Raw genomic sequence first — 13,869 nt, 5'->3', positions numbered from 1 at the left:
TCTTATAAAGAATTTTATGAAGTATTTACGTACTCCATCTGGGATGAGAAAAGCCCAACCACATAAGTAACCCCATAAGGTCTGTCATTCAAAACAGAGAAAGAATTCTAGTTTTTAAAGTTCATTTTCTCCAAGCCTCAGAAGTTAAGAGGAATGGCAGGGAAGTTGGAGACGGAGCAAAAAAAAAGATCTGTGTTTGAAAGGAGGGGTACTGTTACTACCCCTAAGAATGATGCTAATAACTCCTGTTCTCAAGGAAATCACCCCTACATATTATTCTGGAATCACGGAGTAAACAGGAGAAAAACGCTCATGGATTTTCATAAAAACCAGTGTGTCTGACCGTCTGTCATAGAATCTGTAAATCAGTATACTGCCATAAATACACAATTCGCATCCTTACTGGTTACTATAAAACTCAATTTTAAATTCTAACCAGTAACTATTAATTTAAAGCAAATCATACAGAATTATGTCATACTTAAATCATGGAAACATTTATATTAAAGAATGGCATAAGTAAAAATGTAAGACCTCAAAATGTTCAAAACACTTTAATTTTTCCTAGCTTTATAAAATAAAGGTATTTAGAAAATAAAAAATTAAAACAAAATAAAGGTATTTAGAATAAACAAAAGTCTTTTCTTTGATGGCAACCGTTGACTCTATAGGGGTTGCTTGAGAAATATTTACATTTATGTGGCTTAAGTAAATTTTGTCAACCAACAAATAGCAATTCCTTTAGTAAATTTTATAATCCTTTTTATAATTACTTTGGAAATGTCAATGCAGGAGTAAATTTTATTGGCATGCTACAGTGTCGCTTTTCCAAAATTTACATATAGAAAGGTTAGGGTAGATCAAAGAGGTTTTCTGCCTACTTGTTTGTTTTTTTAACACAAGATAATCACAGGCTGGTAATTAAATGACTAAAGACAAAAATGACTTCAAAATATGCAATCAACAGCAACTCACACAAATGGCCTATTTTATTGTAGGGAAGTAGAAAAGGCTGCTAAAAGCAACAGAAGGTAACCTTGCTTAAGAGAAAATTCATGGTAGCTGACACAATGCCAACAACAGCTATGAAATAAAGCAAAATTACAGAGCTTCAAATCTTGACCTGTTTTAAAGAGAATAGCAGTAAGCAGAAGCTTCCTTAAAAACTTGTCCTCAAGAATTGCTCCTGGAAGTTTATTTATAATTACAGTATCAGACTAAGTGTAAGACTAAATTTTAATCAGTGGTTAAGAATATATTCAAGCCAGCAACTGTGTGTTGGAAAAATATATATATAGTCTAAATATATACATAGTATATAGATATGTATGTGTCATACATACGTCAATGTGTTTCTGCTAACGTTAGTAATCTTTTTCACAGCTCAGATTTAATTATTAGAAATGTATTTCCACAACCTGATTTCTCTTTAAAACACCACTGTTTTCCTTTACATAGAACTATAAAATAATACTCAGTATCATACTAGAAACTTTAAAACGAAGTAATTGAGTATTGGCTGTTTAATAGGTTTTTTTTCTTTAGTATAAAACCGATTTTAGTATTCATGAAAAAAAGAAAATGACTATTCAAATTAAAATTCTGTACCTTCTGAGCTCAACTTTAGAGTCTCTAAGATAAATTTACATTTAAATGAAACACACACAATGGCAGCTGGACTATCATAACCACCCCACACACATTAATGTTTTCAGAGATTTAAATCTCTAATTCTTAGGAGAAAGAAAATTGTGACTATACAACTATTTTTAATCAGTCAACTTAATACATAATTTTAATTAGATTTATATGTTAATGCTTTAAATGTAAGAGTTAAGGGAAAAGTATTTCTGAACACCTAAGTCAAAATAGAATTACTACTAACAAAAGTCAACTCGGAACAGACGGTCCTTTGCATGGTAAGTCTCTGGAAAACAAGCTACTGTGAGGAGCTAAAATTTAGCAGGCTAACTTAAGATTTTTAGTGGATCCTAATATAAAGGACTAACAGTTTAAACCTAAAATATAATTGTACAAGGAATAAGTTCTAATTAATCTTTCAGTCTCTTTCCTTTTTTTCACTCCTTAATATGTATCTTCTTTTCTCTGATGGTCCACAAATCAGGTAGAAAATTTAATTTCATTCAATTAAAAGGAAATGTATTTAAAAATAACATACTTATGGTAAATATTTTGTCTATTGTTTTTTAATACTGCTCATGATGAGAAACATATCAAGGACCAAATTAGAGTACACACAGCTTTCAGTGATATAAAATTGCTGAAAATCCAAATTTCTAAAAAGTGAACTTATAAGAAAATGCTTTAAGATCTATGTTTCAAATATTTATTTCTCAATATAATCTACATCAGTAGAATAGTTATGTACTAATTAATCTTGTACAATGTGCTTTAAACATAGTCTGAAGGTCCAAATGAGCTTTCATTCATTTTCTTTCTAAATGATAATTTCCCATGCCTTAAATTTCTATATAAAGAACATCTCAAAAGTGATATACTAACTAAAGTTAGTTTCTGCTCTATAAGACAAAAAAAAAAAAAAGGATATGAGTTGAACAGTGGTCAAATTCATACTCCCACCACGAAAAAAAGGAATGCCACAGTTTTGGTGTTATTTATAGGTACCTTAATATCCATGAGTGTCGCTAACAACTTAAGGATCATACCATGATTTTCTTAACATTACCAATACCATTTCAAATTTTATAATATGTTCAATGCCTCATGAACAAGTTAAAAACATCTTCTAGTTTTTAAAAAATTAAATGGGCATAAGATTCCATTTGATATAAGTTCAACTGAATTCTTTTGTAATTTAGGTATTGGGAAACAGGACAAAAAACACCTTTACATATTATGTTATATAAATATTTTCCTATATTAGTAATGGTTTGAGGAACATGGTTTGAATAAAATGAGATCTGAATCTAGAAAACCACAAGTCACATTACTGTGTTTTAACTAGACTGTCAGTTTCCCCAAGGGCAGGGACAGCTCTTCATTTTCCTCTCTCTCTCCACAGCATCCCTTCCAATCATAGGTGCTTAAAAAAGACTTATTAGCTTACTCTTATTGTTAATTTCCTGCCCAATGGTGTATTCTATTATCCCCACTGAATAAACACCTCTTGCTCAGTAGAAAAATTATGAGAAAATTATTTTTAAAGAAGTGACAAATGTATTTCATGAAATCATTCCTTTTACCCAAATGAAAACTGAGAGTTTGATAATTATTGCTGCCAATTATTACTTCAAATCCTTTTAAAAAATCAGTACAGGTTAAACAAACCTTAATCTAGGATAGAATTATGGTGTCTGTTTGCAATATGTGAACTTTAGCTTTCCAGGGGTAAACACCACACAGATGTCTGGTAATCTCCCATGCAACAGTATCTAAAATAAGCCCACACTGTTTTGATTTTGGACATCTTGTCCATTTAAAATCTAATAAGCAATATGAATTGTAACATCTATACTGTACAGGAAATGTCACATTTTTCAAAACACTTTTTTCCAGACTATCAATCCATGGTTCTATTCCACTATGCAGTATTATCCTGGAAATACACGGCTTAGACTATATTTTATTAACTAGGATATTTGTTGGCAAATTTAAAGCCCATATTACTTAAATTATATAGGTACATTTGTAAGTAAGTAAATTTGATGATCAATTGAACATGCACAAAGGATTATAAACACATCATCATTTTGTATAATTCAAAAACAAAAGGGGAATGAAATGTATCTCCACCTCTGCCACAGAATTGTTTTGAATTTATTTTTCCTCATTACCATCCTTTATTTAAAAGATAATGCTACTGAACTAGCTTCCAAAGGGCATGGGGCTTGTGTTGGTATTTCCAGTCAATGTAATAAGCTTATGTTGTTCCATTACCCACCCTTGCCCCAATTCCTGTGTAGTCAGTGGCTTAGATCAGAAGGAATTTTGGCCTAGGTTAAGGATGTAATACATAGCCACGGAAGAAAGTTAACAGTTCCTACAGACCTGTTATTATTATTTGTCATTAACAAATATTTATTGAGGGGGCAACTATGTGCTTGGTCTTAGGTGCCGGGAATAGAACAGTGAGCAAAAGGGACAAAGCACTTGCAGTCTGGTGAATAAACTCAAGATCTGACCCCCACTGGCACCATTCCTTGCCAACCAAAATTGAGCCTTGTACAGCCTGTTACCCAAAAATATGGCACTAAATGGTCCCCTAGTGGTATGTGCAAAGGCTAAAATGTCCCTTGGCAGCTATCTATAGCACCTTCAGCAAGAACAGCAACATTTGCCACAAGTTACCTTTTTGGGTAATATAACACATTGTAAGATGCAATTCCTGACATCCAGATCTTATAATCTAGTTGAATCACAAAACAGGTACCCAAGAGTACAGAGGCAGGAACAAAAGCTTTAAATCAGCCAGACTTAGATTTGAATTCTGACTTTACACTTACTACCTGAAGGCTCTTGTGAAATTTACCTAAGCCTTATCTGAGTCTTAGTTATCTCAGCTGTAAAAGTGAGAATAATGATGCCTACTTTACAGGGCTGTTGTGAGGATTAGAAATTATATGTGCACAATGTGTGAGGTGGGGTACATTTTTAATAATTATATTGTTGAATTAAATTATTAATTTCTGCTATTAATTAAATCAATAAACAGCAGAAGACTAAGCAGAGAAGACCTTTATGGCAGTTTTTAAAATCAAAAGCTGTGTTTTGTGCATACACACATACTCTGACATACATATGTTCCCTTTGAAATTCCAGATATGCAACTATGCCATGTGTTACACTGTTCCATCACAGTTCCTACTCTGGAGGCAGAAGTTGAGATAATGCATACCACTGGCTCAGAGGTCTTTATGATGGCATAAAACCTCAAACGTTTAGAATACCTGAAATACCATAACCAGACACACATTTACAGACTCTAAAAGATCTTCAGTAGATTATGCAAATGGTCCATTTAATACCTACTGATATGAAACAACTCTGATACAATTTTTGACCAACAATACTGTAAAAAATACCACAGCTAGTATTTTATTGCTCCATTAAAATGAACAAGGGGGGAAAAGGTTATTTTTACATGGTCTAATTTTCCCAGAAAAGTAAGAACTTGGTAACATTTTTAATTGGGAGGCAAACGCTTAAAACTAATTGTGGCTGGGCACGGTGGCTCATGCCTGTAATCCCCGTACTTTGGGAAGCCGAGGCAGGCGGATCACGAGGTCAGGAGATCGAGACCATCCTGGCTAACACGGTGAAACCCTGTCTCTACTAAAAATACAAAAAAATTAGCCGTGCATAGTAGCAACTAATTGCTACTCTCTAATAAAGTCTGAGACTTGTCATTTAAATTCAACAAGTCTAATGAGGAAAAATAACTAACACTTCCTGAGAGTCTTTTTTTTTTTCTTTTGAGATGGAGTCTCACTCTGTCACCTAGGCTGGAGTGCAGTGGCACGATCTCGGCTCACTGCAACCGCCACCTCCCGGGTTCAAGCAATCCTCCTGCCTCAGCCTCCTGAGTAGCTAGGATTACAGGCGTGTACCAACAAACCCAGCTAATTTTTGTATTTTTTGTAGAGATGGGGTTTCACCATGTTGGCCAGGCTGGTCTCGATCTCCTGACCTCAAGTGATCCACCTGCCTTGGCCTCCCAAAGTGCTGGGATTACAGGCGTGACTGGGAGTCTATTTTGTACCAGCCATCATGCTTGGCAGCATTGATTCATTATCTCAGAAATGTGACCTCTTTTGGAATCAAATTATGTGGCAACTGTCTCAGAGTAAAAAATATCAAGAGTCTCAGGAAGGTAGTTATTTGTTCAATAGAGATTTTATTCTTAATAGATTAGATTGATTTTTGTACCAACAGGTAATGAGCCTACCAGAGAATGTAGTTGTTTTCACATCACCCTGGGGAATGATACAGTCTGTGAAATTATGCACAAAGAGAAATATTCCTCACCTTAGAACTAAGTGAGTTGCTGCTAGTCATGACTACCCTATTACTATTCCACCGTGATCATTCACTGTGCTCCAACTTGTGAAAATGTACACCTATTCTCTAATGTTGCTAAGACCTTAACCTCCTGCTCCAGTGATTTTCAGGCCATTATTAAATCATCAAAGTAGAGCAGCCAGAACAGCTACCTGAATTTTCTAGTTAATCTGGAGAAGAACCCTGGTTCAAGTGGGGAGTTCATTTGCAACAGAAAGTTGCTTTATCAACTATGGCTTCAGAAGTTTGACTAATTTATGTTCTACAAAGAGAATCAAAAGATCAGAGCACTTTAAAATAGCCATTTTTTAAAATGATGCTAATTTATTATGGGGAACATCCTCATATACTACTTGTTAGAAATATAACCAAGATTTTCAGGTTTATTTCCAACAAATAAAATAAAGAAAAAAAATTACAGAAATACTCTATCATCCATATTCAATATTGCAGACAGTATTATGATTTTCAAAGAACTGCCAAGTGAATATACTATAGATTGACAATTCTGTAGAATGTAATTAAGCAGTCAATACTTTGTATTTACTATGAACCCAATTTTATATTCGACATTTTGGAAAATACAAGTGATAATATGCCACAGTACCTCCTCTTAAAAGGCTTATACTCTAATATTCAGGAGGAATACTTTCTGAGACAATTAGAGAATATTAATATCGTAAAGAAATTCTAAAACTTTACATCAAACTATGAATGCTATAGAAATCTAGAGAAGGAGAAAACTAATGAAAACTCCAATGGTCAGTATATTTCCATAAAAGAAACAAAACTAGATCTCAAAGCAGTGTTCTTCATCTTTATTGGGCATGAAAGTGGCTCAGGGCCTATTCCTATGGCTCAGAATCTGCATTTAAACAGCATCTCAAACAGCTGATTCTCATCTAGGTGGTCCATAGTTTGGCAAACACTGTGTAAATAATAGGTATGCTTTGTAAGAATTTCTAGAGCAGTGCTTTCCGTCAGAACTTCCTGTGATTATGGAAATGTTCTGTTCCTTCACTATCCAATACAGCAGCCGCTTAGTCACAGGGCTACTGAAGTGGGACTTGTGTGCCTAAGGAACTAAATTTTAAATTTTAATTAAAATAGCTACATCAGCTCTAATAAACAGGGAGAACTTTCTAAGAAAGTGAAATAACATATGTCAAGGCACAGGTAGGAATGCACATGAGCAGGATAGATAGGCAGGGAAGACAACTGATCGACTTGTCTAGAATAGAGGTTTTATATTAAATTATCATGGGGTCAGATTATGAAGAGCCTTGAAGGGAACTAAGTAAATTCAATTTTATAGTACACACTGCTGGTTGCCTAATCAAGCCATTTCCTGATCTTCTTCAATATTTACCCCACAGTTTGTCATGCTTACCTCAAAGAATAGACCCTTTCCCAGGCTCTGGAGTAAATCTTGAATATTCTACATCAGTTATGGTAATCCCATTTTCCTTGTCAGTGACTGGCTGACGCATGACCATGCAGTGAAGTCTCACCAAGATTTGGGACATCAAAGTATGTAGGTAAATTCTTTTAAAAGCATTTAGCCTGAACATAAAGAGCCTTTTTCTGACTCCAGTCAAAGCTGTGTGAGGGTATGAGTCATGTGTGCTGCAAATATCTTGGGATAGTGAAAAGACAAGCTGGAAGACGAACATCAACAAGCTGAGGATGGCGGAGAATGACCAAAAGAATCTTGGTTCTTGAGGACATTGTCAAGCACCCAAATTAACCCAAGAATTGCAGTGCCCTTCCTGCCACCCTGAGAAATGTTGGTGATATAATAAACTCATTACTGTTTAATACCTTTAGTTTTCTGGTTTTTTTTACATGCAGCTGACAGCGTAAGACTGGGGTGTTAATGTCTAAGGTGACACCCTTTGGGAAATGCTAAGGGAGGTAACTGGTACCTATAAAAGACATTTGATCATTTGTAGAATGATACAAAACAATGTTCAAGGATTAAAAATGACACGTGTGAAAAACAGATAGAAAGTAGAGTCATGCAGACCAGCTTAAAAAGCCCAAAAGCGGCTAGGCATGGTGGCTCATGTGTGTAATCCAGCATTTTGGGAGGCCCAGGCGGGCGGATCACCTGAGGAAAGGAGTTCGAGACCAGCCTGGCCAACATGGTGAAACCCTGTCTCTACTAAAAATACAAAAATTAGCTGGGTGTGATGAAGTGCACCTGTAATCCCAGCTATTCGGGAAGCCGAGATAGGAGAATTGCTTGAACCCGGGAGGTGGAAGCTGCAATGAGCCAAGATCATGCCACTGCACTCCAGCCTGGGAGACAGAGCAAGACTCTCTATCAAAACAAAACAAAACAAAAAAAGCCTGAAAGCCTGGACAGCAAAGTGACACCCTATCTCCACAGAAAGTTTTTCAAATTAGCCAGGCATAGTGGTACACACCTGTAGTCCCAGCTACTCTGAAGGCTGAGGCAGGAGGATCCTTTGAGCCCAGGAGTTCGAGGCTGCAGTGAGCTATGATTGTGCCACTGCACTCCAGCCTAGGTGACACAGCAAGATCCTATCTCTAAGAAAAAAAAAAAAAAAAAAGCCTGGAAGTCAAAGTTACCAAAAGATTTGGGAAATATTAGGGAAATCATATTAACAGTATGTAAAATCATTAATGCATATAGATAAATACTTGAAGCAGAACTGCAATAACAGTTCACTTTGTAAGGATGGCAGAATTACAAGTAATGTTTCTGTTTCTGATTTGTTAATATTATTCTCACATGCTACTATTTCTATTTAAAATCTAAACACATTACATATAATTTCTCTAAATGTTGTATATTTGGTTTTTGAAAATGAGAAAAAATTCTTGAAATAGGTGAGCACGGTGGCTCACACCTGTAATTCCAGCACTTTGGGAGGCCAAGGCGGATGGATCACCTGAGGTCAGGAGTTCGAGGCCAGCCTGGCCAACATGGTGAAAACTCAACTCTACTAAAAATACAAAAATTAGCCAGGCATGGTGGCACATGCCTGTAATTCCAGCTACTAAGGAGGCTGAGGCATTAGAATCACTTGAACCCAGTAGGTGGAGGTTGCAGTGAGTTGAGATTGTGCCATTGCATTCCAGCCTGGGCGACAGAGCAAGACTCCATTTCAAAAAAAAAAAAAAAAAAATCCTTGAAATATGTTTTCTCTATATTAGCTGCAATTACAAGTATAAGAAGACACTGTGAAACAATATGGTAAACTAGAAAACATGCAGGACTAGTTTAGTGACCTTGGGCAAGTCAAGTAAACCCTGCAGTGTTTTCCTCTCAGGGTAGATTGATCTATGGCTCTAAAATCCAACAAAGCTCTGTCTTAGAAGGAAACCCTTTTGAATACAAATGGGCAATTGATATCAAAATTAAATTTTCTAAGCTCTGTTCTCATCATTTGGCTTATGAGCTAAGATTGAAATAAAAGTCAATTTCCCTCAAATTATCTGAGCAAACAGGAAACCCTGGGAAATTATGTTTTATAGCTTTAATAAAACTTTCTTTTTTGGGGGGTGGGGAGGGACAGTCTCGCTCTGTCACCCAGGCTGGAGTGCAGTGGTGCTCACTGCAACCTCCGCCTCCCGGGTTCAAGCGATTCTCGTGCCTCAGCCTCCTGAGTAGCTGGGATTACAGGCACCCGCCATGACGCCCAGCTAATTTTTGTATTTTTAGTAGAGACAGGGTTTCGCCATGTTGGCCAGGCTGGTTTTGAACTCCTGATCTCAGGTGATCCACCCACCTCGGCCTCCCAAAGTGCTGGGATTACAAGCGTGAGCCACTGTGCCCGGCCGCTTTAATATAACTTTTTTTTTTTTTCAGATGCAGTTTCACTCTTGTTGCCCAGGCTGGAGTACAATGGCACGATCTCGGCTCACAGCAACCTCCGCCTCCCTGGTTCAAGCGATTTTCCTGCCTCAGCCTCCCAAGTAGCTGGGATTACAGGCATACGCCACCATACCAGGCTAGTTTTGTATTTTTAGTAGAGACGGGGTTTCTCCATGTTGGTTAGGCTGGTCTCAAACTCCCGACCTCAGGTGATCCATCCGCCTCAGCCTCCCAAAGTGCTGGGATTACAGGCATGAGCCACCGCACCCGGACTAATATAACTTTCAAAACAAATGTTTCTGCACAGATTTTTCAAAGAACAAATAAGCTACTTCTGGAAATTTTAATGTTGATTAAAGTTCTATAGTAATATCAAGTAGGTATCAAGTGATAGTTTACTATTATTTGTAACTTGCATTTCTAAACAACTAATAAGGCTAAGCATTTTTCATACTTATTGACCATTTGGAATAGCGGTTCTGTGAATAGCTAGTGACAATGTTTGCAAAATACTTTAAAATTATGTTTCATAAAATACTTTATTACCATTTTATAAGAGTTCCTTATAAACTAGAGATGGTAATCTTTTTTTTTTTTTTTTTTTGAGATGGAGTCTCACTCTGCCTCCCAGGCTAGAGTGCACTGGCACAATCCCAGCTCACTGCAACCTCTGCCTCCTCAGTTCAAGCGATTCTCCGGCCTCAGCCTCCTGAGTAGCTGGGATTACAGGCATGTGCCACCACGCCCGGCTAATTTTTGTATTTTTACTACAGACTGGGTTTCACCATGTTGGTCAGGCTGGTCTTGTACTCCTGACCTTGTGATCTGCCCACCTTGGCCTTCCAAAGTGCTGAGATTACAGGTGTGAGCCACTGTGCCCAGCTGAGATGGTAATCTTTTATTTGCATATGGTACAGATTTTTTCCCCAATCTATCATATGTCTATGGTAGTTATTTATGGTGCTTGCTTTACAAAAATGTTTTTAAATTGTGTTATCACATGTCTATCTTTTAATATATAGCTCTTGTTTCTTGTTTGGCTTAAATAAATGCCCTTCAATGAAATAATGGTTGTTTAACTGTGGAATACAGATGCTATAGATTATTTTTATAGGATATTGCATAACAATTTAAAAGAATAAAGACAAGCTACACCAGTTAGCCTAGAGTTATATTCCTTGTGTTTTATTGAATATTAGGTGAAAATTAGAAAGATATGATAGTACATATATGGTACTAAAATATATATAAGGGTACATGATCATGGAAAAAGTTGTAACAACATAAATAGATAAGTGACATTGTTGGAGTGAAAAGAAAGGGGAAAGGGAAAAGACAGCCCTCAAATTTTTAAAAAAGAAGTAACTACAGTTTTCATTTGTTTGTTTGTTTGTTTGTTTTTAGAGATAGAGCCTCATTACATTGCCCAGGCTAGTCTCGAACTCCTGGCTTCAAGTGATCTTCCTCCCACTTGGGCCTCCCAAAGCACTAGGATTACAGACATGAGCCACTGTGCCTGGCCTACAAGTTTCTTAAAAAGCATAATATGATCCTATTTATGTAAGATTATTAATATTGATTATACATAAATATGCATAGAGATGCATAAAAGAATGGCTACCAAAATGTTGATGATGTTTGACTTAGCGTGGTTAGATTTCAAGAAGAGAAAAGGAAGAAGAAAGGAAACAAGAGGAAAAGAAAGAAAACATGAGAAAAAAAACAAAGAGATATAAATGTGCCCTTTCCAAAAAATAGAACAGACTGTATGGGTGAGAGGCAGAACTCTCAAGTGAAAAGGCTCCCCCACCATCTGATGTGGATACAAATTATGGTAACAGACTCAGAGTTCCCCGAACACCCCAAAAAGATATACGTGTTAACTTATATTAGTGTCCATTTAAATAGGTTTAAAAATACAGAGAGATATTATACCAATTACATCTTCTCTTCACACTAACCTACACAGGCAGAGGTGACAACTTGAAGTGCACCTGCTCTAAAAATAACTACAATTACAGAATGATACATTTGAGTAGTAGTTCTAAAACTTGTGTCCATAAAAACCACCTGGGAAGACACTTAAAATGCACATTCATCCTCAGACTATGGCAGAACATTTTTTTTTAAACGCACATTCGTGGGTCCCATCCTAGAAATTCTTATTAGTAGGTCTAGTGATCAATAATCCGTATTTAACAAGCACCCCAGGCAAATGTGGCAGAAGGAATTGACAGATCACGCTAAAGAAAAGTGAATTTCAGGATGTTTGATCTCTTTACAAACTGATTAACCAAAGAATCTGAGAGTGTGGTGCACTAGAGAGAACAAAGAATTTGAAGTAAAAAGATCCAGATTACCTCTCTGACCTAATCCCCAACTCGCTCCCTCGCTTGCCTCTCCCCATCAGCTCCCAGGCCTCCTAGTTGCCCCTCTAACAACAAGCTGAAACCCTCTTCCCTTAACCTTTCCAGTGGCTCAGTCCCTCACTTCTTTGTGTCACTTCTCAATGACACCTGTAGAAAATCGCAACCTCCAGCTTACTTTCTAATTCCCCTTTCTGCTCTACTTTTCTCTCTGGTACTTCTCACTAAAAAACATCATATTTTCCTCAATTTCTTTTGTTCATTGTTTGATTCTCCTGAGAACAGAGATATCTGTCACTTTCCTTTTTTTTTTTTTTTTTTTAAGACGGAGTTTTGCTCTTGTTGCCAGGCTGGAGTGCAATGGTGCAGTCTCAGCTCACTGCAACTTCTGCCTCTGGAGTTCAAGTGATTCTCCTGCCTCAGCCTCCTGAGTAGCTGGGATTACAGGCATACACCACCATGCCCGGCTAATTTTGTATTTTTTTTAGTACAGACAGGGTTTCACCATGTTGGCCAGGCTGGTCTCAAACTCCTGACCTCAGGTGATCCACCGACCTTGCTCTCCCAAAGTGCTGAGATTACAGGCATGAGCCACCACACCCAGCCAGATATCTCTCACTTTTCTTCCCTGCAGCATCCCCAGCACTTAGAACAGTACCTGGACAGAGGTCAGATTTAACTTGGCCAAGATAAAACAACTGAAGCTTGAGCAATTTAGTGATAGAAGGCAGATACCACTAGTAAGCAGAGTTTGTTAATAAAGATTTCTGGGTCCTGCCAGAGATTCTGATTCAGTAGGCTCGGGATGGGGCCTGAGATTTTGAATATCTAACCAGAATCCAGCTGATACGGATGTTATTTAGAGAGTTCTCAAGTGCCTCTGCTCATGTTTTAGTGAAAGTCAACCCATCCTACTATAAGAGCTGTAGGCTAAAAAGGGAAAGTTCTGTCATACTCACTTGCGTTTGTGACAAGAGAAAAGGTGATTCCCAAACCCCTTGTAACTAAGTTATCTACTGAAATATAAAAAAAGATTCTACAATAGAAATAGTTTCACAACATATGTAACACTATTTTCATAGATATTTACTACAACTTGATTTTTAATAACATGGTGTTTAGGTGGTTTCTAATTTTTTTACTTTTATAAATAATGTTTCAAGTGATATTTTTGCTATATGCCTTTGTGCATTTGTCTAATTGTTTTCTTCTAACAAATTCCAAAAGGAAATTTCCAAATCAAAGAGTTTAGACCAGCACTGTCCAACAGAACTTTCCCCAGTGATGGAAATGTTCTATATCTACACAGTCCAACATGGCAGCCACCAGCCATGAGCACCTATTAAGTGCTTGAAATGTAACCAGTATAACTGAGAGACTGAATCTTTGGTTGTATATAATGTTAATTAATTTACATTTAAATAGCCACATGTGGCTAGAGGCTACCATATTGGACAGGGCAGGTATAGACATTTAAAGTCTTGAAACATGATGCCAAATTACTCCCCAGAAAAGTTGTAATCATTTGTCATCAGTCTTAGTATAAGAACAACCATTTCTTTATCCAATTGCCAACATTAGATTTTATCAATCTATTGAATCTTTGTAATCTGAAAGTTA

At 36.8% G+C, this 13,869-nt stretch overlaps 1 protein-coding gene across 10 annotated transcripts in view; it reads right to left on the bottom strand.

The window, feature by feature from the left end:
* Positions 1 to 13,869, bottom strand: part of GREB1L (GREB1 like retinoic acid receptor coactivator) — a 287,707-nt gene that overhangs the window by 267,581 nt on the left and 6,257 nt on the right. The window contains exon 2 of one of the 10 annotated variants that reach the window (XM_063716853.1): positions 8,469 to 8,592. The exons of the other annotated variants lie outside the window; for them this stretch is intronic. The gene's annotated coding sequence lies outside the window, so the exon portion shown is untranslated. The remainder of the gene's footprint in view (positions 1 to 8,468; positions 8,593 to 13,869) is intronic. 10 annotated transcript variants of the gene reach the window in all.

Source organism: Pongo abelii, chromosome 17, assembly GCF_028885655.2.
Source record: "Pongo abelii isolate AG06213 chromosome 17, NHGRI_mPonAbe1-v2.0_pri, whole genome shotgun sequence".
NCBI lineage: Eukaryota > Metazoa > Chordata > Mammalia > Primates > Hominidae > Pongo > Pongo abelii.
The sequence above is the reverse complement of the archived record's forward strand: the minus strand, read 5'-3'. Positions and strand labels throughout refer to the sequence as shown.